General features: G+C 46.5%; 1 protein-coding gene across 12 annotated transcripts in view; it reads left to right on the top strand.

The window, feature by feature from the left end:
• Positions 1-24,511, top strand: part of LOC146398709 (uncharacterized) — an 843,865-nt gene that overhangs the window by 179,997 nt on the left and 639,357 nt on the right. The window contains exon 2 of one of the 12 annotated variants that reach the window (XR_014819886.1): positions 10,578-11,883. The exons of 10 other annotated variants lie outside the window; for them this stretch is intronic. The gene's annotated coding sequence lies outside the window, so the exon portion shown is untranslated. Of the gene's footprint in view, positions 1-10,577; positions 11,884-19,592; positions 23,363-24,511 lie in introns of those variants that run through there. One more of the 12 variants, XR_014819884.1, reaches the window with a different exon arrangement.

The raw sequence follows: 24,511 nt of genomic DNA, 5'->3' as shown, positions 1-24,511 counted from the left end.
GGATGCTATTTCATTGCCATGTGAGTTATTGAATTTCATTGAGACAACCCACATTTTTTCCCAATTCAATCCAGCCAGTATTACAGGATATGCCAGTCTCCATGCAAGAGAAGAAAGAATATGCAAACATAAAAACCTTACAGACTTTAGAATGCAATTGAGGACATGGCAAAATGTTTATAATTTACTCTAACAAGGAACGTATTGTTAGAGATACAGTATGTACACACAAGGTCTTAGGAAGTGTTTATTTGGGAGAGGCGATTACTCCAGCAGTGGCCTGTGACTTGCATCTGAGTGGCGGAGGTGGGAGGAGGGCAGTTCTATGAGGGACAGCGGTGGGGAAAGGGTGGGGAGACTCCAGTTTTCAGGGGAGGGTCTGAGGCCGTGTAGGAAGAGGTGCAGTTGGAGAGCTAAGGTTAGTCCTTAGAAGACATCGGCCTGAGATTTTGACTCTGTTCTTAGGTGATATTTGGCAGGGATTTTGAGCAAGAGAAAGACAAGATGCGGATTAGTGTCATTTCCATACAAAGGATGACGAGGAGGTGCATGGGAGCCTGGAAGCCACCCAGCCTTAGTCTTTTGTATGATAAGTAGTTGCTAAGCATCAATTTATGCTACAGGCCAAACAGCAATACTGTTTGGAACTGGATCATTTTCCCAGGGCAGCCTCAACAAAGTATGAACTAGGCAGCTTAAGAGGGCAACAGCCGAGTTCCCTCCAAAACCACCAGGAGAGGATCCTGCCTTGCTTCCCATGCTGCTGGGGAGCCCCATGCTTTCCTTCGCTCTCAGCATCAAACTCCAGTCTCTGCCACTGTGTTCCCATGGGTGTCCCCTCTCGTAGGAGCTGCAGTCGCTGGGATTCAAGCCCACGCTGACAGCCGCTTCTTAACAGGATCCCCTCTGCCGTGACCTGTTTGCAAATACGGCCACGTTCACAGGTGTGAGATTAGAACTTCAGTCTCACTTGTGGTGGCGGTGGGGGCAGGCGGCACAATTCTTCCTATAACAAGAAGGAACAGTGGCCCCTAATGCGGAAGGCAGTGCCAAGACAGGATTTATCTATGAGCAGGCGTCCAGTGCTTCCAGGCTGGGAGGGATTGAAAACCAAACCGGAGGCGTCGGCGTTTGGGAGGAGAGAGGAAGGGACACTGGGTGACCCTGACTCTGACCTCAGTGTGGGTGGCGTTTGGATACCTCTGATCTGAGTCTCACTTCTGTCCTTCGCAATGGTCAGCACCCCCCTCCCCCCGCAATTTGACCTGTAGGTAGTGCGGGCTACGCGTATCCCTGACTACAGCCCAAGTGTCTCCACCACAACCTCATTGTGTGTTTACCTTCCTATAGCGTAGGTAGTGATGATTAAAGCAGATATGAGAAATCCTCCCAGAGGGGGGGACGTTATTAGCAAGCCTGCTTGGACCAAAATATATCATCGAGATGTTTATGGGGCTTACACATTCTGACACGTGCTTTGCCTGAAATTCTGGGATGGACACAGTGGTCATCTGACAGAATTGACCAAACTTCCGGGCAGATCAGGAAAAGTCCTCTCTTTGTAGACAATAAACATCCTTTTGAAAATAATCTCTGGCTCGGCTGTGCACATGGCTCTTTAGTTAAAGGTAGAGGTTAAGCGTATGGAAGCAGCGACTCAGAGCCACTGAGTGTGCAAGAAAAGGGCTGAAGATAGATGCTGGAGGAACTGAGGAAGAGAAGCCAGGCAAGGACCTGGTAAAAGACCGTTAGGGCAGCAGGTGGAAAAACTGGAAGTAACGGAGGAGTGATTGTAGTTTCCATTGTGGCTTAGCGGGTTGGGAACCCCGTCATAGTCTCCTCGTAGATGCAAGTTCCATTCCTGGCCTCGCTCAGTGGGTTAAGGATCTGGCATTGCTGCAAGCCGTAAATGTAGGTCGCAGAGGTGGCTCGGATCCCATGTGGCTGTGGCATAGGCTGGCAGCTCTGATTGGACCCCTAGCCTGGGAACTTCCATGTGCTGCAGGTGCAGCTGTAAAAAGAGGAGAAAAGGTCATTGTTGGAAAGGCCGTGCCTCCCAGACGGGAGATGCGAGAAGAGTGGGACGTGGTCTCTGGAGTTCGGGTGGAAGCTCTTGCTGACCTTCAACAGAAAATTTGCTCCTATAGATGTGACTGCCCCAAGTCTGAAGAAGTTCTGTGGGCAGGCGGATTGGAGGGATTGCAGGGGAGGGAAAGGTGTCATTTGCCACACCTGCCTTTTGTTGAGGAGTGAGGGGGCTTTGTTAGTGTCAGGTGGGCTGACAGGACAAGATAGGCTCTGAATGAACAGGATGGTTTTTGAGGGGGAGTCTGAGACTGAGGCTAGTTAGCAGGCCTCTTTGGACCCTATGAATACCACTAATTTATTTGGGTTTTAGCACTCACTCAGAATCCAGGTGGGTTGACTCCAGTATTCGCTATAATGAAAATTTTGAGTCACATGAATTCTTTGAAATATGTATTACAAATTCAGTTAAATTTCCTCTCGAGAGATCTCGAGTCCAATTTCCACTGATGATCTAGTTAAAATTTTTAAAGAAATGGTAAACTGATTTAATAAGATAATGTGCAAGGTATGCAAGTAATCTTCAGGAAATTGTGTCCTTGGAAGTAGGAGTGTTGGTATTTTGGGATACCAAAGCCCAGTTCTTTTTTTTTAAAATGATTTTTATATTTTCCATTATAGTTGGTTTACAGTGTTCAGTCTATTTTCTACTGTACAGCAAAGTGACCCAGTCACACATACATATATACATTCATTTTCTCACATTATCCTCCCTCATGCGCCATCACAAGTGACTAGATATAGTTCCCAGTGCTATACAGCAGGATCTCATTGCTTAGCCATTAAAAATGCAATAGTTTGCATCAACTCCAGATTCCCAGTCTATCCCACTGCCTCCCCCTTGGTAACGACAAATCTGTTCTCCAAGTCCATGAGTTTCTTTTCTGTGGAAAGGTTTATTTGTGCTATATGTTAGATTCTAGTGGTATTGTCTTTCTGACCGACTTCACTTAGTAGGAGAGTCTCTAGTTCCATCCATGTTGCTACAAAGAGCATTATTTTGCTCTTTTTTATGGCTGAGTAATATTCCGTTGTGTGTATACACATCTTAATCCATTTATCTGTTGATGGACATTTAGGCTGTTTCCATTGTCTTGGCTATTGTGAATAGTCAAAGCCCAGTTCTTAACCATATTTCTAAACATAATGTAAAAATATTATTAAGCAGCTAAAATGTATGAAATAGTGAGTGCTGTTGGGTAAAAAAAAGACGTATAAGGGCAGTGACCAAGATGACAAAGTGGGAAGACCCTGAGCTCACCTGGTGCACAAAAATTACAATGACTTACCGAGTAACCATTGAGGGCAATGACCTGAAGACTAGCAGAAAAGACCTACAACCAAAGATGTAAAGAACCACAACAAAGCAGGCAGGGCAGAGAGATGGCATAGTTGAGACCCACAAATGGGCATAATCACAATGGCAGGGATGCTTTTTGAGGGAGGGGTCTGAGCGCCTCAGAAGGTCTGGCTTTGCAGGCTAGTGGGGGTTGCCTTTGGGAGAGCCAGAAGGCTGTGGGAATAGACGCTTGAAGGGCGTAAGCCAAAGTCTAGACACAGGGCGGGAGTGGTCATTCGCAAAGAGCCTGAGTCAGCTGCGCTTGCTCATCTTAGCCTCCTGGAGAGTAGGAGGCAACTGGGGCTCCTCCTGGGGACACAGATGCTAGTGACAGCTATTTAGAGGAGCTCATCATACACAGGGATGCTGGTGTTGGCAGGTGCAATCCTGGAGTCCTCCCTCTGTCCTCCTAGTGCCAGGTCCTGGCCCTGCCCACCAGGCACTTGGCACCAGCCCTGGGACCTTCCAGGCCGGCAGCCAGTTGTATCTACCAGCAGCCTTGGGACCTGGTCCAGGAACCTGAAAGACTGGGCCTTGCCTACCAGCAGGCAGGTCCCAGCCCTGGGACCCCACCTACCATTGGCCAGCAGACTCTGCCGTGGATAGAACCAGCCTGGCTCGAGCAAAAGAACACACAGCCCACGTGGGAGGCAGGGAGGCACCCCTGGGGCATAAGTGTCTGGTGGACAGTGTGCTGCTGGGCCCCTAGGATGTCTTCCACCAAAGGCCGCGTAGCCAGCCCACCTAACAAGTAAAACCAGAACCAGACCACAGGAATATGCTCCAAGTGAGAATCTTGGAACTAAGCTCAATGGAGATAAACCATCTACCCAGTGAAGAGGTGAAGGTAGTAAAATGGAGGATGCCCCGCGGGCTCAGGACGGATGAACCCAGGGAGGAGTTTAACAAAAGGTCAAAACAGGTGAAAGACCAGCAGAACCGTCGCAAGTCATAGGGTGCGCTGTGATGTGCTGGCCGTGATGAACGGGAGAAATACTCTACCCCGCGAGGCGCCCATTCATATTTGAAGGTGAGACAGTTCTACAGATAAACAAGAGCCGAGAGTTCAGCACCACTAAACAGATTTATGAGAAATGATACACAGCCTTCTCTAAGTGCAAAAGGCCATGACTAGAAAAATGGAAATTGGCAAAGGAAAAATCTCATTGGTAAAGGCAAGTGTACAGTAAAGGTATGGCTCAAGTACACGCAGGGCTAGTGGGAAGGGTAAAAGAAATTATATCCACGCGATGTAGTTAAGAGATGACACCAAACAAGATGTGAAATGTCCAAAATACTGAATGTGGGAACGCTGTTCACATGCCTCAGAATTGGACAACTTAATCACAGATTTTATGTATACAAGTATATACGTAGGTTGCTATAGGTAAACATCATGGTAACTACAAAGCAAAGATTTATAACCCATACAGCAAAAAAGAGGATTCCAAATAACACCACAGCTAGTCGAGTCAACAGGGGAGAGCCAAAGAAAGGAGCAAAGCTTTCAGAACAACCCCCAGACGTTTATCAGAATGGCAGTAAGGGAGTTCCCGTCGTGGCGCAGTGGTTAACGAATCCGACTAGGAACCATGAGGTTGCGGGTTCGGTCCCTGCCCTTGCTCAGTGGGTTAACGATCCGGCGTTGCCGTGAGCTGTGGTGTAGGTTGCAGACGCGGCTCGGATCCTGCGTTGCTGTGGCTCTGGTGTAGGCCGGAGACTACAGCTCCGATTAGACCCCTAGCCTGGGAACCTCCATATGCCGCGGGAGCGGCCCAAGAAATAGCAAAAAGACCAAAAAAAAAAAAAAAAAAAAAAAAAAGGCAGTAAGTACAGACTTAGCAGTCGTTACTTTAATTGGACTAAATGCTTAAATAAGACACCAGCAGAAAGGTTACAAAAAAACAAGTGCCCATCAATAGATGAATGAATAAAGATGTGTTACACGCAATGACATATTTCTCAGCCATAAAACAGGAAATTTTGTGGTGACACCATGGATGTACCTGGAGGATATTATGCTTAGTGAAAATAAGTCTGAGAAAGATAAATACGGTTTGAGTTCATTCCTCTGTGGAATCTAAAAACAAATGCACAAACATAACAAACAGGCGTGATGGATACAGAGGACAAATAGATGGCATCTGGAGGGGGGAGGGTAGTGAAGGGACGAGAGAATTAGGGAGGTAAAGCAGCACAAACTTAAAGTTACAAAACAAGCGAGTCATGGGGATAAGATGTGCCGTGTGGGGGAGATGTTCAGTTATACCTTTGGTGACATGCTCACTAGACTTACCGCGCTTGGTGTACAGAAACGGCACTTGGTCGTGTAGCTGGAGCTAAAATGATGTAGGTCAATTATACTTATTAAAACATGTAGACCCTGGGAGGAGATGCAGCCAAATGCTAATGGCGGTTATCTAGCAGAGGGGTGGGGATTATGGTTGATGATTTTTTTGTCTCTGTCTTTAGGGCCACACCCGCGGCATATGGAGGTTCCCAGGCTACGGGTCTAATCAGAGCTGTGGCCGTTAGCCTACGCCAGATCCGAAGTGCATCGGAGACCTACAGTACAGCTCACAACAACGCCGGATCCTTAACCCTCTGAGCAAGGCTAGGAATCAAACCGGCAACTTCATGGTTCCTAGTCGGATTCATTTCTGCTGCGCCACGACGGGAATTCCCTGGTTGATTATTTTTTACTTCATGCTTTTGTGTATTTCTGGTCATCTGCAAGGAATATGCATTGCTCGTAAAATTAAGAAAACAATGTCTTTAAAACAATTCTAGCTCATCGTTCCCTTTGCCTGATCTTAATAGTGTCACATGTTTGCTCCATCACATAGATTTTATTTGTGGAATCTATTATTGCCTGTAGAGGGAAGTTGATTTAGTATTTTCCTGTATTTTGATCACTGGTATCCATTTGTACTTTGATCCAGGCTGAGCAATTCATTTCACAAGAGTGAAAGAGCTATTATTTCCCAGCAACTTCCCTGGAATTAGTCTCTCGAACATTCCAATGTTCACAAAATCCAACCTCGTGGGTATTTAGAACAACAGTTTATATCTGCATAGCACTTTACAGATCACTGGCCACTTCCGCGAAACAGTTTCTCATTTGACCTTTGAAATAGCTGCATTGAGAAAAGTCATTGGGAGTTCTTGCTGCGGCTCAGCAGGTTAAGGCTCCAGCATAGTCTCCATAAGGAGGATGGTTCGACCCCCTGGCCTTGCTCAGTGGGTTAAGGATGCAGTGGGTTGCTGTGAGCTGTGGTGTAGGTTGCAGACAAGAGCGGCTTGCATCGGCCGTGGCTGTGGTGTAGGCTGGCAGCTGCAGTCCAGTTCGACCCCTAGCCTGGGAATCTCCGTATGCCACAGGTGTGGCCATTAAAAAAAAAAAAAATTGTCATGAGGTAAACACAGACTTTGTTGACCTCAGCGATAAGGGGTGTCACGATGGATGTCACCCAATCGTGACATCAATCGCTGCTTCTCCTACATACTTAGGAAGCCTGTTTGTTGCCTTCTGCCAACATATGTGCCATCTTTTTCCTGGGATGTGTTTCTTGTCTGAAAGGCGAGGCGCTCGTCTTTGATACGCAATTGATATTATTGCTATAATTGTAATTGTTACTTCAAGGGTGCATTCACAAGTAACTTTTTGATTTTTGTGCTTTTGGTACTTTTTCAGGGTGAATTCTCTTAGTTTCCGAGGTCTTTGCCCTCGCAAAATACCACACACCTGGTAGCTTAGCCCAACACACACGTATCTTCTCACTGTTCTGGAGGCTGAGAGTCTGAAACCAGGGTGTCAAGAGGGGTCTGTTCCCTTTGAAGGTTTTCACGGAGGATTCTTCCTTGTTTCTGTCAGCTTCCGGTGGCTGCTATCCATTGGGGTGTTCCTTGGCTTGTAGACGCATCTGTCGGATCACCTGACATGCAGCCATCTACAGCTTGAACCCCCTAGTGCACAGCTAACCGATGGTAAGTCAGTAGTGTCGGTTTTATGAAAGCATCAGTAATGCAGTGTAATTGGAGAACATCCAAACAAACGGCCATCTGCAGTCGGCTCCATTCACTGAGTTCGGGAAGGTAATGATGCTTACTGAAGGGCCACTGCGTGAAGCTCTGTGGCATATGCCTCATGGTGTCACATAATTTCATAGTCCACAAACCATAATGATTCGGTTTTCTCAGAGGTGTATTTCTCCGTGTCTGGTATTTATTCCTTTCTACTGTGTCCTAATTTGGCATTTATTTGTCTACATGAGATGGCAGATGACCAAGAGGGGAAAAGATGAGACAAAGTGGAAGACTTAAGAAACCCCCTCCCAGTTTTATTGAGAAATGTTTGCCTGTATCACTGTATAAGTTTAAGGTGTGTTGTGTAGCATGAGAGTTTGATTTATGTATATTATGAAATGATCACTGCAGTATGTTCAGCTAACATCCATCATTTCATGCAGACACAGTCAAAAGAAAAAGAAAGTTCTCCTTGTGATGAGAAGTGTTAGGGTTTACTCTCGCAGCAACTCTCCAATGCACCACTTGGCAGTGTTAGCCAGACACCGCATCCTTAATACTTACTTATCTTAGGACAGGAAATGAGTGCCTTTTGACCTCCAATTCCCCCTGCCCCCTACACGCTGTCTCTGACAACCACAAGTCTGCTCTTTTTCTGTGAGTTCTGCGTTGTTTTTAATTCCGCATATAAGTGAGATCAACAGTATCTGTCTTTCTCGTCCCGATTCACTTCACTTAGCATAATACCTTCAAGTGCATATCTGTTGTATGCAAATGGTAGGATTTCCTCATTTTTACGGCCAAGTAATATTCCATTATGTATATGTACACACGTGTGTGTATATATATATATAGATAGATATAGATCACAACTTCTTTATCCAGTGTTCTAAGTGAATTTATAATGAAAGGGACCCTTTGAAAATCTGGTACAGATTTGCCTTCTTAAGAGACTTTCTGTCTGCGTTTTTAATTGATCAATTCATTTCCTCAGACAGGCGGCAGATAATTGCTAAGCATCCCTTGGGCATTGTGCTGGGCACCATCCCGGATGCAAAGATGAACTTAAACATCGCCGTCCAGGGCTCCACAGTCTATAACTGAGCACATGAGTCATGCAGCCTCCCATTCACGTCGCTCCTAAAGTGTCAGTGCACAGGGATCGAGATGAATCCAAACCGCCTCAGATACCGAGAGACCATAATCAAAATGGGGAACACACCGTGAGGGGTCAGAGAAGAGAGGGAAACAACTCTTGAAAGATTCGCCTGCATTGGGAAATGGAGCCTTGCTCCTCCCCTCTCCCCCCCTCCCCACACTCTATCTTTTTTTCTGTCTCTGTCACAATCTGTTCCTTCCATTCTTCTTGAAATATCCACTTGCCTTCATTTAAATGATAACATGTTCTCCCTGTCTGCACTCCGCCTGTCTGTCCGCTACGGTTGAGTTTCCATTGCAAAGCCTCCTTCCTTTGACAATCGTGGTTCCCAGAGTTTTGTCCAAGGTTCCTGTTTCTTCTGATACCACACATGCTTACCAGGCTAAGTACGGCGGGACTTCATGGATGTGACATTCTGGAAAAGGCACATCTATGGGGACAGGAAACAGACCAGTGTTTGCCCAGAGCTGAGGCTGGGGAGAGGGGTAAGTCACAAAGGGATACGAAAGAACTGTGGGGTGATGGGGACTCTTCTAGGTCTTAATGGCTGTGGTGTTTCCACTGCTGGTTACTGCTAGGAAGTCTTACAGGCTAAAGAGGATGAATGTTGCTGTTACGTGCACTTGACCTGAAGGAACTTGTCTTTCCGCTGGAATCCCTGCTCTCCTTTGGGAAGATTGAAACATACTTTCTTCCCTTCCCCACCACCCTCCTTAGTTCTGCGTTGCGTAGCTTCTGCCGAAAATGACAAAATTAGGTTGAGGCTGCAGACCAAGGCGTGATACTTACCCATGTATATGCTATATGAAGGGGGTTCAGATTTGCAACCCCAAATGGGAATCGCTGAAACAAGCAATGAAGAATAGCTTTCCAGTGTCTCTGACCTGAGTATTTAAGTATCTGTCACAGGATGAGACTAGATTCTGCAGAATTACATTGTGTCTTGTCTGGCATTTTAGAATGATGAAGACAATAAAAACTTAGCTGGCTTTTTTTTTTTTTTCCCTCTCAACTCCCCCCTCCCCCAACCATAAAAAAACAAGTGAGTTCCCATACCAGGTTAATTCACAGCTAAAGGATTAGAGCCATATTTTTCTTGACTAGCAATACTGAGGGGGGAAAAAGCTCATGCTTACGGAGGAAATTCAGAGTTTACAAATAAAGCCCAATGCTTTGTTCCTCTGCAGGAAACCAGTGAAAGGGTCTGTGCTTCTCAGTTCTTTTAATGTGACCTAGGTGTATGCTTGAGATGGATTTTCAGAGTTGTAAGGGCTCGATTCCATATTACACACTTCATATTTTAAACAAGCCATGGCCATCTTTTACTCTCTCTCAAGGAGACTGTTCTTACTTCTGAGAGGCATCGGAGGGCCATGGAAGGAGTTTTTGGTTAGGGTTCCAAGGATGCATGAGTCCACGCTAACGCTGCTATGGGATTAGCCAGGTGTCGCTGAGAAGGGGGAAAGGGGTGGGGCTGGGACTTCCTCCTTGGCTTGGTTTTTGTTTTGATTGATCTGCACATGAGCAGGAAGCTGGACCGCAGGAGCGCGGAGGATGTCTCCTTAAACTGAGGCACATTTTTCAGAGGGGTTCTGTGTCTTGTTACACTGTGAATTTTCATGACCTCTGCAGCCTTCAATTCCATACTTTTGACTGTTCACACTTTTCCACGAGCATGCCTTGTGTTTATCCCTAATACATTCCTGGACAGTGAATTGAGTGTCATTTCCTGACCTTCCATGGCTTTTACGATCTAGGCAGCTGCCGTGTCTTGCAATTAAATAAGTCAAGTATATTAGGCTTCCCAAAGCTTGCATTTGGCGCTTCTTAAAGTGTGTGTTTCCTCATTTTGGCGTACTAGCTTTCAAACTTAATTGAGACCTCAAGATTCAGAGCGCATGGTTTTAAATGACAAAAATGCTTTCTAATTTCACATTAAATTGCTTATATTCTTATTTCCTAAATCAGGGCGTCACTTGGCTGTGGAAGCTTCAGCCATCAGGACGTCTTTCAAGCAGGGGGAACTGGTTTCTTGGTGAATCTGTGGGGAACAAAGAAGCAGAAGAGAAGTACTCACATCCAGAGTTGTGAAATTGATACTTCATAAACTATGTATCATATGGAGACATCCGCTTTGAGGAACCATGAGGTTCTTTATCTCCCATTCAATTTCTGGGCAGACTGAACTTTTCATGGTGCAGTGTGATGGATGCCTGCGTCACAGTGGATGTTGTGTAGTAAGAATGCCTTGTGTTGAGCAATTCTTCACTGGAAAGATGGGAGAATGGAGTGACGTCCCTAGGTCCACATAAATTACTGCAAGTACATTTGGGGTGTTTTTCCAACTCTAGAGGTCCTCAGGGAGGAATTCTACACGCTTGCTAGTCTCCTTTGCCAGGAAGTTCCTGATAAATTGAGTATCTTCTGCTTTTGTTTAATCCTACTTCTTGCTCAGTCTTGAGCGCGAGCACAGAGCCAAAGGGAAGGTTCACTGTTGTTTCCGTAATGGTCTCCCACACAATAAGGCAACCTTGGGAAAATGAATACTTACAAGACAACTTGGGAAATTTGAGCTCCGAGGCAGAGCCATCAAGAGGGAATGGGAAAAAAACAGAAGATGGTTTCAGAATTAATGACTTCATCATCACTTATCACTTTATGAAAGGAATAGAACTTGACGGAATTTTGGTAAAGGGGTGCAGCCTTAGGATACGCACCCACTAGGTTGCTGGCAAGACACACAGGAAATATGAAATAGTTGGAATATGATAAATAGAGAAAATTGGCTGGGTAGTATTTTGGAAGTAATCAAGTATTGGGAGGAAACGAAGCAAGTCAGAGGACTGTGCACTTAAAGAAGCATGGATGCAGTGAGGGGGTTGACATAGTTTTCAAAAAGACGACGAGCATGGCTGGAAGGAGAGGGGCCAGGACTTTGGCAGGAGCACTTGCACGTGGGCTTGCTGAACGAAATTCTTGCATGTCAAGTTGCATTACGTTTCTGTCGTTGTGAAGGAATTTGGATACGGCTGTGATGACTGTCACATTCTCTTTATTAAAACCATAAAATGGAAACCACACAATACAAACGGCTCTGGAGTAATTATTTTTTGCACCATTACCTTCTCCATAATTAAAGCCTCCCCTTCCCTGGCTCTTAAGCCAATTATGTATGACACAGGAGGTGATGGCTAAGCAACAGTGGGGGAATTGGCAGGACTACAAGGCTTTTCTTATCTTTGCTTTTTACTATAGCCAACTCTTCATTTACAAGGTAGGTCTGGGTCTATGGTGCAACCCGCTTGGGCTCACTCATGCTATATGAAGAATCCTTTCCACATATTTCCATTTGCCCTTTCATGCAATAAGTCTCATTTGTTTTAGGCTTTCTTCTAGCCAGCGATAAATCTTAAGTACACTGGTCTGATACTTTCAAACCATCAGTTCTTTTAAACAAGATGCTTCATGATCAGAAGCACCTTGAATTTCCCTGACATAAAACAGACTCGTTCACATCATAATCCACTGTTCATGCATTCATTCGGTAAAAACTTACTGAATTTGCAGATGCCAGGAGCTGGTTTAGTGGTAGAAACCCAGCAAGGGGCAGTACCCAGAAGTTTCCAGTACTCACAATATGTAATTTAAGGCTTTAACACCAGAAGGGGTTGAAATTGTTGCTTTAACCCATGTGTGTGCATGATAAAGTGGGGTCATGGCTGAATGCGTAGGGCGGCAATTTTTTGATTTGCTTTGGTCTGTAGGCTGTGTGTAATTCCGGGACTCATCTCAATAAACCCATGTCCAGGTAAACACACTATTCTGTGGAACCACTCAGAGCGGGGTGTCTGCCTAAGAAGACATGCCAGATTAGGTCTAGAAATGGGTTCCCATTTCTCAGTCGTCTTGGGGAAAAGCACTTGAGATGATATGGTCTATTCTCCGTCTCTTTCCAAGCTATCATTGTCTCTCTTTGAGACATTTAGCAGTGAACGTTTGCTCTTGTAATTGGTGTTAGGCAGAGGGACCTTCAGTGTTCTCTGATGCAGAATTGGGAGAATATTCAGGCTGAGAGGGTAAAAGTGTCCACATCTTAATGAGCTGTCGAGCATGCTTCATGCCTGGCAAGGTCATAAGTTTGATCATGTTTTCAAACCTCTTTTCTTGTTAAATGGTCCATTCTTAGACAAGCCTCAGTTTCTCTCCCGTCAATGGAAATAAGTATATTGACTCTGCCTGGTTCTTGGGAGATTTGAGTGGGAAGGACTGTGGGAAGCAATGAATCTAGTCTGTTCCCCTCTCACCATCAAGCTGTGATGAATTTACAAACATATAACAAAAGGTTATTTGCTTTCCTAAGGGGAAAGTGCTTACCTTCTTGCAAAAGGAGCCAAACCCCTAGTATTTTGGGGGTGGGGGGGTGCATACGGTTAAATGTTTTCACTTAAAGTGAATGGAAAGTCTAGTTTGTCAGAATGCAAATTCTGAGTATGGTGGGGCCACACTTTACTGACTTCGTCAAATAATCCAGGGCTGTGAAACTCCAAGCCTCAAGGTGAATAGAATTACTACCTTGTGACATGTTCCTATGAAGAATATTGGTTTTATTTTATTCTGTGTCTTTTATTGGGTGTGTAAGATTAACCTCTAACCTGGGAGGGTCGATACTAGTTAACTGATGCAGAGCATGTATATATGTTTGACTCGCTGCCTAAAGATACATAAATCACTTTCATTTATGTCTTAAGTCAGGATGAAAAGGGCCACACAGAGAGGATTAAGATGAAGGATGCCAAAAAAAAAAAATCCTTCAACATATTGGCGGTCCCTTCTCTCACCAGTTAGATCCATTTCTCTTTAAACACACAGAGGAGGATAGAAGTTGTCATCACTCCTGTGTTTGGGAAGTAGCCTCATGTGAACAACTAGGTGGATTCGGAGAAAACAAAGAATCCTTCCTTCCGAAATGAATCCCCGGTCGTCTTTTGCTTGGGTCTACACTGGCGCCTTAAAACTTCATTAGCAAAAGGAATACTTTATTGGGCCAGCAATGCCAGCATCTGGGGTATTTTGTCATAAACACATTTGGCGTCTGGTTCTCAGCTGACCACGCTGTAAATCAGACAGAAGATGCTTCCCATTTAAGAGCCCAATAAAATAGTTCTTTTTTCTTTTAATGGCAAAAAAGAATGCCAAGGAGAGATTTCCGTATCCTGCCATGATGCTTAATGGGTCAGAATTCCAAATTGGATGTTCTCCCTCGCTTTGTTGAAGCAACTAAACAAATATGTATGTGTCATTTGCAAACGATGGTTTACTAGCCTTTTGCGGTGTTTATTTTGCAACTCAGAACTTTGTGGTTAGAGTACCATTAAACAACTCTACTTCTTTTTTTCCTTTTTAATGTATGTGGGCTTCTTGGAAGGTCCTGTGCAGTTATATATAACGAAGAAAATAACTGGAATGACACCAGCACAGAAGGAAATTAACAGTGCAGGCGACAATCCTGCTTGTATATAACACGGGCAGTGCTTCAAATGGCAGTTTTGCATCCACGTGTTTTTTTTCATACCAGATGGTTGGAAGAGCACAGGACATGGTTTTGTGTGTGTGTGTATATATATAACAAGGGTACCTATAAAAATCTGTTGATAGCAAGGCACTGAAAAAGGAAAAAGATCTATAATTTAGATGAGTGAATGTTTGTCAAATTGCCTTCATCTCAAGGTCAAAGCTATTTTTACGTATTCAGTAAGTAAAAATATTCTGTTCAACAACAAAAAAAATGGTGACATTAAGCGCTTTCAGAATTTTTGGTAAAGAGACCCTCTTTCAAGCCTAGTGCCCAGCCTGAACAGCCTTAACTGTCATCTCTGGTTATATTATTTCATTCTGAAGTCTGTGTTTCAGGAGAAAAGGCATTTCCTCCAGGAAGGGTACGTACGAGACAGCACCAGGACAGAGAACGCATTCCTTTCGACGTATTAGCCTAGGACTGCTCCCACCCAAAGGTCTAGTTGTTTTGCCCACTGAAGACCCCTGAGAGTATTAAACTCCTTAACTGTCAGCGTGTTAAAACAGCATCTGAGTGAAAATATCCAACTCAGAGGATGCAGGCATTGCAATGTGGTCTCTCTGCATCCAGCTGGGGAGAACACAGAGCCGTTTGTGGGGAGATGGAGGAAACGCAGGTCTTAACGTCATGTCCTGGAAAAGCGGTTCTGTCAGGACCCCAGCGATGCCAGTAACGAGGAGTCGGGAATTCTGCTAAACTTGGACAGTGCACAGAATATCCCCCCCAACGAGGAGTTACCCGTTGGTCCTGTGATAATCAGCTGTGCATACTGATTCGGCTGGGCAGGGAACCCAAGCACTTAAACACGAACTGCTCTAGCTGTTGCTGGGAAGGTATGTTCTCGACGTGGTTAACATCTGCAGTCAGTAATCAGTGGACTTCAAATCCACTTACCTTCCATCATGTGCGTGGGAGTCCGCTGATTGGCTGAAGGACGTAAGAGCACAAACAAGCTTCCCAGAGTGGGAAACGGGGTGAGGGGGGTGTTACCCAGCCTCCAGAACCGTGGGAGACAAACGTTTGTTGTTTAAGGAAGCTGCCGCAAAGACGGTGGTACTTGTTGAAAGCAGCCTGAGTGGAGAACAGCCCCTGATGGAAGCCGTCCCAAAAACCAAGCGTGCCAGGCTGGAGAGACCTGTGTCCGGGGGTAAGAACATAGCTCAGGCCGAGAGAAGACAGTGCTGAGCCTTGGTCAGCAGCAGGCCACATGCTCCAGGGAGCTCCAGAACCTTCCCTGAGCTACACAGACCATATTTCCCCTTCTTGTTGCAGCTTTTTTTTTTTTTCTTGTTTTTTGTTTTTAAGGCCACACCTGCAGGATATGGAAGTTCCTAGGCTAGGGATCAAATCAGAGCTGGAGCTGCCGGCCTACACCACAGCCACAGCAAAGCCAAATCCAAGCCACATCTTCGATCTACACCACAGCTCATGGCAGCACCAGATCCTTAACTCCCTGAGCAAGGCCAGGGATTGAACCCACATCCTCATGGATACTAGTCGGGTTCTTAACCCACTGAGCCACGATGGGAGCTCCCTTGCAGCTCTTTTTCATTCTCTGAAGATCCAGGATGCTGCTAGGATCTGGCTTGCTGGCTGTGGTTGAAGCCTTGACCCAGTGCCTCCTTGGGGGCCCAAGGGTGACCCCACCTGCTTCCCGATAATGTTCTCTCTTCTTTGTAAAGTATAACCTAGCAGGGTGAGCTCAAATTAAATGCCCCCATTTTTCTTCTCCCTTTAATATTATGATTCCTTTTCTCTAAACTCCTGTGCCACTTGTTTAAATTGCCCTCCTGGGAGTTCCCATTGTGGGTCAGCAGGTTAAGGACCTGACTTAGTTTCCATGAGAACGCTGGTTGGATCCCTGGCCTCAGTGGGTTGCTGTGAACTGTGGTGTAGGTCACAGATGTGATTCAGATCCAGTGTTGCCTTGGCTGTGGCATAGGCCTGCAGCTGCAGCTCCAATTCAACCCCTAGCCTGGGAACTTCCATGTGCTGCAGATGCGGACGTAAAAAATTTTTTCCCTCAGTAGAAAAATGTTGGCATTCCCACTGTGGCACCAGGGTAAGGAACCCGACTAGTATCCATGAGGTTGCAGGTTCCATTCTTGGCCTTACTCAGTGTTGCCCTGAGCTGCGGTGTAGGTAGCAGATGCGGCTGGGATCTGGCATTGCTATGACTGTGGTGTAGGCCAGCAGTTGCTGCTCTGATTCGACCCCTAGCCTGGGAACTTCTGTAAGCTATGAAGGTGGCTCTAAAAAAGAAAAAAATACACATGTTGCTTTCCGATTTCGCTTTCTGCATCATCAGGAGGTAAGGCGCTCTTCTTCCGCGATGTCTGATCTTGAGCTGCCTCCGCTGATTTTTGTGAATAACCCATGCGGCTTACACACATACACATACACACACACACACCCCCAGGCCTGCACCCACCTTTCACCGTTTGAAAATATCGGCGTGTGATCTTTGCCGTGGACTTTGATTGTCTGGGGGTGTCACGTAAAAAGCTGGGAAACTGCTGGGCTGGTTTTGAAGCCTCCTGGAGATTTTCCTGGAGGAGGGATTAAAAAGAGGAGCCGCAGACTCAGACGGCGCGAATCAATGCCGCTTTGTTTACGATCCCCGAGTTCTCCCACTGCGGAGAGCCCTCGGACGTGGAGACACGCGGGGGAGAGGATCAAACGTGTGTGGTGGCGCTTTCATGAGGCTCCCCGGTCCCGTCTTGCTGCCCCGGAGCATCAAAGCCGGGCTGTCAAAGGGCCTGCTCGGGGGTAAAGGCGCTGGCCTCGCCCGCACCGCAGCCCACTGGGAAGCAGAAACGGCCTTCCCCTCGGGCTGCCTCCAGCTGCCAAAGTGAGGACGAGCAGGCCCGGAGCTGGCCGGCGGCCGGTGGGGCCCGGGAACCTGCTGGAACCTGCCTGGGCTGGCAGCAGGCGAGTCCCCGCAGCCCGGGGGGCCCGGGGTCCGGGACCCTGCTGGGCTCTGTCCTCTGTGGGCCGCTGGCTCGCCTTCCACGCGACACCTCATCCTCCCGAAAGGCTGCTTTTCCCCCTTCCCTGGGTGTCAGCCAATTATCACTCCCACACACGTCTTGCAGATGGAGTTTGTGGATGACAAACATTTTTGCTTTATTCCCCGAGAGCTCCCCACATGAAAACCATCATTTATCAAGAGGTTCGACGACCAACTATGCTGCGAGGACCCAGGGTGACTGGGAGGCACCGGCCACAGTGCGAGGGCTTGTTCTGCCCATGCCAGCTCTGAGCTCTGCTCCAGCGTCAGGGGAACGGCTGTTGTGTGAAAAGAGCAAAAACTTTTTTTATACTAGGTATCAGTTCACAATGTGCTGGTTTCTGCAGCACAGCGAGGTGGCTCAGTTGTGCACATCTGCCCTCTTCTCTCTCCTCCCTCACGGTCTATGGGGGTGGTAGATCTATTTTTGAATGCAGTTAGGACTTCATGTGTGTAACTGATAGGTGGAAATTACCCACTGTGCTTGGGGCTTGTGACATACAGAGAGGCAAAGGGCCAGTGCTGGAGCAGGAAGCCGGGGTCGCTGGCCGGCCAGGGTGCTCAGGGCCGGGGGTTTGCTGGGAGGTGAGATTTGCGATGCTCAAAGTGGGACGGTGCTGGGTGAACCAGCACAGATGCTGAGTCCGTCACGCTGTCCCTCAGGAGCGGCAGGGGAGGCTGATGTCCTGGTTTGAAGGGAAGACTACCCAAACAAGGCTGCTTTAGGTAAACAGACTCTGTACCATCCCCCATGACATCCTTGGCCATGGCTCATCTTTAAGAAAACAGAAAACAAAATCATTTGAACAGTCACAGCTTGCTCCTAAGTTCAGAATTTCTGCATCACCTGAGTATTTGTACAAGACTTAGAAACATTTAAAGGAGAATTGCATCCGTCGAGCTCTGGGGCGTTGGGGGTGGGAGGAGGAGGGGAGAAACAGTCCCTTGCAGGAGATGTAAACCTGTGTTCATTGGTGGTGGTGTTTGCATTTGGTTCCCACCCCTCGCATCCTGCAGAAAAAAACACAAGAGGTAAAGCGCAGAGTAACAAGTGCAGGGAAGGAGTGAGGCAGTCGGAACACGCTGTTTTGCTTTGAGAAGATAAATCGTCAGCGTGCCTGGGAAAGGAGCAGAGGGTCAGCGGGAGGGATCCAGTTCAAGGTGGAATAATATTGGCCTGGCTGCCCAGCTCTGCATCCTTTTTGGAAACACAACATGACACAGCTGTTCCAGGGTCCAAGTGGGAGATTTATCAAGGCAGAAATCACAGTCGCCTGTGTGCGTTGCTGTAGAGTTTGCAGAATTCTTTCACGTACTTGATCCTCATTGGTTCCTGTAAAATATCCTAAGAAGTGGAAACACCAGCCAGGCAAGGGTGAGTGACCTGAAGATCACATTGTCGGAGTTCGCCTGTGGTTCAGTGGGATCTGGCATTGTCACTGCTGTGGCGCGGGTTCTATCCCTGGCCTGGGAACTTCTGCATTCCAAGGATGTCCCCCCACCCCAACACACAATCAAACTAGGTCCCTGGTCTTCTAGACCCTATGACACAAGGAGTTTGTAAAGGTCAGGGTGGAGTTCCTGTTGGGGCTCAGCAGTAACGAGCCCACTAGTATCCCTGAAGATGTGGGTTCAGGCTGGCTTGCTCAGGGGTTAAGGATCTATGAGCGGTGGTGCAGGCCGGCAGCTGCAGTCCTGATTAGACCCCTAGCCTGGGAACTTCCACATGATGCCGGTGCAGCCCTAAAAAGACACACAAAGTTGTCAGGTGAATATAGAACCATGGAAAATCCATAGGATTTGAACCTTCATGCAGGGCTCTGTCTTGCCAAGCTGAGGTATAAGAATAAGGGGCTGTACAGCGGGTCCCCCTTGGCCAGTCATTGCATAAACCTCAGTGTGGGCGTGGCCTGCTGTATGGCACAGAGAACGCTGGCCAGTGTTGTCTGATAATCCGTGTGGGAAAGGAATCTGAAAGAATGGCTGTGTGTACACGTACGACTCACTTTGGTGTACAGCAGGAGAGAGCGCAGCGTTGTAAATCAATGATACTTCAGTAAAGCTTTAAAAATGGAAAAAGGGGCAGTTCCACACACAGGTGAGCACCATGGCTAGGAATCGCAGGCAAGCTGTGACTTAGAGCTGTTCAACTTCTTCCAAGTTCAAGTTGCATGCTTAAACAGTACCCACAATGGTGGCTTCCAGAAAGGTGGTGGGGAGGATTAAACCAGAGAATGTGGGCAAAATGTCAAATTCAGCACACCGAGGTATGCTCAACTGTTGCTATTCCTACCACAATTATGAATGATAACATCACACAGGTAAGTGTGGACCAGTAAGTCGGGAACACTGCCCATGGCAACGAGACACCCTTGATCTCCTACTGTCTCCTCCACAGACCTTCCCGTCCAGCCTGAGCAGTGACCCCTAAGGAAAAGTCCCACTTTCCCGCGTGGCCTCGAACTTACCCAGTGAGGAAACGTCAGATTTTGAAGGCAAAAAGTCTGCCCAGTAGGGCCAACAGGTGAAAGTGACAAGTGACCATGACACCACTGCCTCTGAAAGTCACCTTGATGTTATGATAAGCCCTGATGAAACCGGTTGTGTTGGCTGAGACGTGAAATTGGCCACAGGATAAAATTTAATTCGGAGTCACTCATCAGCTATGAAAAATGTTACCTGTCTGCTTTATTCTGTCTCGTCTGAACGTGGGTGGCGGTAACCTCATGTAGGTTTCTTCCTGAAGGATCTTTTAGATGAATTAGCACTAAGATCTCTTTGTTTGCTTTTAATTTTATTCAGCCCGGACACCACTCTAATGAACAATCTGGATTACTTTTGAGAAGGTAGTCTCCGAATGTGTTTATTTATCTTAGCTATCTTGTTTCTTTCAAAGGCATGTAAGATCCTAGAAACAGAAAGTGACTCAGAAGGTCCAGTTCATTCAAGAAAAATGGTTGGCTCATGAATCGTTCTCCAGATTTCCAAAGGGCCTTTTAATTTGTGTGGCGAATTTTGTCAGCAAATCTCAGCTCTATCTTTTGTTTCAGGAAAGCTGTTTACGAGGTGCACACTTTTGAGACTTTCCTACCTAATAAAAATAAAATCCCACATTCAGTCAGTCATGGTGGGGGGTGTTCCTTCACAGTGAATACTTAGATCAGGTCATCACGTTGTAGGCTTTAAATATCTTACAGCTTTGGCGTTCCCGTCGTGGATTGCCGTTAACGAGCCCAACTAGCATCCATGAGGATGTGGGTTAGATCCCTGGCCTCACGCAGTGGGCTGGGGATCCAGCATTGCGTGATCCGTGCCGTAGGTCACAGATGCGGCTCGGATCCTGTGGTGCAGTGGCTCTGAGGTAGGCCGGCAGCTACAGCTCTGATTGGACCCCCCTAGCCTGGGAACCTCCCTATGCTGTGGGTGCAGCCCTAGAAAGACAGAAAGACAAAATCTTACATTTTTACTTGTCAATTATACCTTAAAGCTGGAAAAAATAAAAATATCCAGACACAAAAAATTACTAACATTTGAGGAGTAAATGCTGTCAACTCATATTTTGACCCTTTCTCCGGATCTCATTCCTCCTCTTATTCCTTCTGTAAAATGACTGGGCCTCCCGGCCGGTTGGCCTTATCCTCATAAACTTAGTCACAAGTTTCAGAAGGACTATCCCTTCAGTTGTACATTTGGTTATTTTTCATTTTAAAGTTTCTTCAAGACATTTTCATCCCAAACCCCCAGCCTATCCCTAGAAATGTTCTAAAATTATGTTGTGATGATTGCACAACTATAAAATTCATTGAAGTTAAATTTTTTGGCCACCACCCCCATGGCACATGGAAGAGCATGGGCTGGGGATTGAATCCAGACCACAGCAGTGGCCTAGACCACAGCAGTGACAGAGCCTCGACCTGCTGCACCACCAGGGAACGCTTCCTTTTTTAAAGCAATGGGACTCTCTACTCCATCTCTCAAATCCCTCTGTCCCTGAACTTTCTTTGCCATGCCGCTTGCCCATGGACTGGCTCTCACCATCTGACCCATCATGGCCCCTGGAAAGGCAGTCACTGATTTCGGGTCTGGTTAGAATCCAGGCCCTTAGCAGTGAGTGACCTTTCACAAGTGGCCGTCTCCATCTCTGCTGCTAGGCTGACTGCATTAGGGGCGCATCTTCACCCACCCTCTGTCCTTAGGTAGCCTACATGGAGGTAACCTTGTCATGTCCCCTACTCCGACTCTGTGCCTGGCCAGGTGGCTTTCTCGGACCCATGATATTGGGACCTTGAAGCAGCACCTGTGACCTTCACGCCTGCCGAAGTGGCCTATATGGGCCTCGTCTGAGTTGCTGCATGTACAGTGCTTTGCCTTGCACCTGCCACTGAGAACATGGCCGGTAACTGCTGGTACTGCCACTCAGACGCCAGGGGCTGTCGAGACGTCCCCACCCTCCACATTGCTGCAGTCTTCTGCCGGAGAGAGTCCTTCCTCAGAACTGATGTTTCCTTTCAGTAGCAAGCAGATCTTTTTGTTAAACCCACTACACTTTATCTGTGCCTTGACATCAAGTATTTTTCTCCGTCCTGTTTTCCTTTACAGATTCTTGGTTTTCTCCAATCTGTTCGCCTTCCCATACTATTTAAAAATTTTTTTAAATATCACGCCTCTTTTATTTCAGCTTTAACATCCTTTCACCTTGGGCTGGTAGAGTTTGAGCCTTGTTCTTCCGTTTCTCCCTTCTGGCTTCTTAGGATTAAACCACACGCTGTCAACGGAACATCTCCATTGATGGTACTTGATTGAACCCTTTTTTTCCAGTGGAGATGAGTCTCTGGTGGTCAGGCTGTTGGCAAGTTTAAGACCCAGGACCAGAGCTCAGATGCAGAAATTCCTTTACAAAGCCATTGCCACACAAGGGATAAACTCTTAGCCCTTGTGTTTTCTTTCCAGGGACAGAAAAGTAGTGGTCTCAGGACGGTATCTGTAAATAAAGGCCTGTCTGACTAGGCATGTGATTTCATGCGTGTGCATTTCTACTCTGTCCTAACAACTCCCCCGAGTCTTCAGATGCATATGCAGGGGGGGAGGTGAGGGCGAAGAAGGGGCGGGAGAGCCCAGTGGGTGATGCCTTCAGCGGAAGCCCTAGCGGGATGGGAGGTAACAGCTGCTGGCAAAGCAGGAAGTAAAGGGAAAGGCAGGCTTTCTGGGGCTTCCCAGTAGAGGGCCATTCTTTAATGGTGTCTGTGGGCATAAATTAGTTAAAACCCATTCTGAGGTTTATTTTCATCCTGACAACTCCAGCAGAGGGTGGAACTCTTTCCTGAATATCCTGTTGGCCGACCCAGGGAAATACGTAAGGCAGTTTAGAAATTTTAATATGAAACTGACAAAGCAATCAATTAAAAAATTGACTTATGCAGATCTCTCAGTGATGTCAGATACCCAGGCACTGCAGAATTGATTTTTCTGGTTGGGAGGCATTTTATGCATTGGTTTCTTACGGTCCTCATTGATAACCGAAAGACTTACTTTCTGGTTTGGGTTCATTTTGTCATGCAGTCATTGAATAAGATGCTTTTTGTTAGGCTTGTGCATGAGGATGCAAAGCTTTGTAAAACATGGAGCCTTTTCTCGAGGGGCTTATCTTACAGTAGTTGGGTCCAGGCACCTGGGCAGTGAGTAGGGAATAGGATTCCAGGATCTGTGATGGAAGGATGCAGGGGTGTCCGAGGAAGGGAGTGCTTTGTCATGAGCAGAGACTCTTCCTGGGCGGGGAAGATGGGTCAGCAGGGGCTGCAGGTGGATGGGGCTGGGCAAAGGAGCGGTGTGAGCAACGGGATGGAGGACAGGCGGAGAGACGTCTGGCCTGGAATCTGCACCTGGAAACTCACCCCATGTTATGAGAATAGGGTTGGAGGCAGGGCTGCTGAAATAGACCCCAGTAGCCGAAACACAGAGGGTTTTGTGTGCCACGCACAGGTGTTTGCATCTGTTCTGTAGGCAAGGGGAACCTTCTAAGTCATGGTCGGCACCATCAGACCTGCACTTGGAAAGGTTACTTTGTAGCAGACAGAGAAGGGGTTGGAAGGTGTCAGGAAGCCAGTTAAGAATGATGAGGAGCTGACCTAGGATAGGCAAATGAGTTCACTTAGACAAAATAATGAAAAATATCTAAAATATATACAGCAGTGCTAAGTGTGCTAGGGTGTATGAAAAATATAATCAAATCTCTGCCATTAAGAAGGTAACAGTATCAGAGAGTTCCCATCGTGGTGCAGCGGAAACGAATCTGACCAGGAGCCATGAAGTTGCAGGTTCAATCCCTGGCCTCGCTCGGTGGGTTAAGGATCTGGCGTTGCTGTGAGCTGTGGTGTAGGTCGCAGATGCGGCTCGGATCCCTTGTGGTTGTGGCTATGGTGTAGGCCAGCAGCTGGAGTTCTGTTTCCACCACAAACCTTGGAACTTCCATGTGCTATGGGTATGGCCCTTAAAAAAAAAAAAAAAAAAGATTTTGAAACCAGATTTATGGTTACAAAAGGGGAAATGTGGGTAGGGGAAGGGATAAATTAGGAGACCGAGATTGACCTATAAATATTAGTATATATAAAATGGATAGGTTAACAAGGACCTACTGTGTAGCACAGGGTCAACTATTCAATACTGTGTAATAACCTATATGGGAAAAGATTCTGCAAAGGATTAGATAGGTACCTGCACAACTGATTTACTGTGTTGTACCCCTGAAACTAACACAACTTTGTAAGTCAACTGTGCTCCAATAAAATTTATTAAAACTCTTGGGTAACAAAGGAAATAAAACATGTAATTAAATAGTGTTTTGAAAAGAACATTAATAATAATACTACGTTTCCAAACTTCTTGCGTGTGACAAAACTAAACTCAGGAAAAAATATTCTAAAATGCTTTTACTGTATTCTTTTTAAAAGGAATAATGAAAATAAGTGAATTAAGCCTTTATTTCAAGGAAAACATGTAGCCTAATGGGAAGAAGGGACGATACTTACATCGTGACATCAGGTGTTGCAGGGGATATAAGAGACACAGTATGAATATTTAAAGGGGGTCAGAGGGAAAAGTGAACGCATCCCTTTGGGTCAGCTGTGGGATGATTCCCGTGAGCCTTGCAGGATTTCAGATTGGACTTGAAAAGACAGTGGGCTTTTTTTAAGGGGACATTGTGGAGGAGGACACACCACCTGAGGCAACAGCATGAGGCAGAGACATTGGGCCACATGCACAGACCAGTTTTGATGAGCAACAAGCAACCATGTCGGTACTTGGAGCGGAGACGTGTGA

This window comes from Sus scrofa, chromosome 11 (genome assembly GCF_054392235.1).
Source record: "Sus scrofa isolate SSC_HxYL_T2T_F1_AM1 chromosome 11, Sscrofa_HxYL_maternal_Yorkshire_Landrace_v2.0, whole genome shotgun sequence".
Classification (NCBI taxonomy): Eukaryota; Metazoa; Chordata; class Mammalia; order Artiodactyla; family Suidae; genus Sus; species Sus scrofa.
The sequence above is the reverse complement of the archived record's forward strand: the minus strand, read 5'-3'. Positions and strand labels throughout refer to the sequence as shown.